Source organism: Triticum dicoccoides, chromosome 4A (assembly GCF_002162155.2).
Source record: "Triticum dicoccoides isolate Atlit2015 ecotype Zavitan chromosome 4A, WEW_v2.0, whole genome shotgun sequence".
NCBI lineage: Eukaryota > Viridiplantae > Streptophyta > Magnoliopsida > Poales > Poaceae > Triticum > Triticum dicoccoides.
In genome coordinates, this window is record NC_041386.1 from 625,941,472 (window position 1) to 625,942,893 (window position 1,422).

The window sequence follows — 1,422 nt, forward strand, 5'->3', positions numbered from 1 at the left end:
GGTGATGGGAACGGGGACGGGTTTGCGATTTTTTCGTGGGGATGGGTTTAGGAAGGCAAAACCCGATGGGTTTCGTCCCCGTTGCCATCTGGACTCTCATTTGATACCCCTATGTGAAAGTGATAGCAACCGGATGATTCCCAATTAATATAAGCTCTCTTTTAACCCTAACAGAAATCAAATTTATCAAGAAATAAAGAAGGGTAGAAGCTGCAAATGTGTAGTGAGGTAGAGTGAAAAAATGGTCGCCGGAGAGAAGAAAAAAGAATCGCGTCGACAGCAGGATTCGAACCTGCGCAGGCAAAGCCCAACAGATTTCGAGTCTGTCTCCTTAACCACTCGGACATATCGACTAACTGTTTAAAGATAAAACTAGTTTCATCTTTCTCATTTCTTTTATCTACACTGGTTTGCCCAATCCCAACGCTCCAGTTGAGCGGCTAAATAATAGACCAAACTAATAAGAACTTTTTTCCCGGTACACAGATTCCTCGCTACCTGAATTTGAGGGGTAAAAACAATTTGAGACTCTTGCGCTGAATGTTGTGTCGACATTCTTACACGGGCAGTGCTACAAGTCCGCCGGCGGATAACTTGAAAATATCCACCCCCTCGATAGCTGTTGGACCCAGTCCATCCAACGGCTTACTCTCGTCCTTATTATTGCAACAAAGCAGGTGTTGCAAAAACCTTTGCAAGAGAGCTCATATTACAGAAACATCCAACATAAATTGTGTTGCGATTCTTTTTTGTCTTTACTTTTCTCAACATATATGATGTTGCCAGAAGACTTTTGCAACATGAATGATGTTGCAAAAATTAAAGGAAGAACGTCTTTGTAAAAGAAGGCTTGGGAGGAATACCAGAGACATCTGCACTCAATGGATCCAGATCCAGATCCTGCAACATATGAGTTGTTGTGATGGGGAGACCGCAACAAGGGATTAGTTGCAAAACCGTAAGAGACACGCATCACGCGAACGAGGCAGCGGACACCCGCCCACGATCCGCCCGCTGAAGCTTAGCATTTTCCTTCTTACACTGAATCTCCCGCGCACATTCCTACACTGAATTTGTGTGCACATCCTTCCACTCTGCAACACTACTCACTAGATTTTCTAGAATACGCATCAACATGTGTATCATATATTCATAGGAGACCCTCTTGCAAAGTAGATTCGGCTGTGTTGCTTTATATATAAAGCGGGACGGAAGTCTTTTTCGATATATTAATAAGATAAAGGCAAGGCGTCCATCCACAATTTTACAAAGCCCATCGGCCTCCACCATACAAATTGCTAAGGCAATTACTCCCGACTAACCCGCCTAACTAATTCCGCAAAGAGTTGCGACAGGTCTCCTCTAAACAAACCCACTATAAGCCAAGCCTATCCCTCCTCCAAAATCCTCTTGAGAACCAAA

General features: G+C 43.7%; 1 non-coding gene across 1 annotated transcript; it reads right to left on the bottom strand.

The window, feature by feature from the left end:
* Window positions 1–271: 271 nt before the first annotated feature.
* TRNAS-CGA lies at window positions 272–353 on the bottom strand. The gene has a single exon. It is a non-coding gene; the product is annotated as a tRNA-Ser (tRNA).
* Window positions 354–1,422: the final 1,069 nt, after the last annotated feature.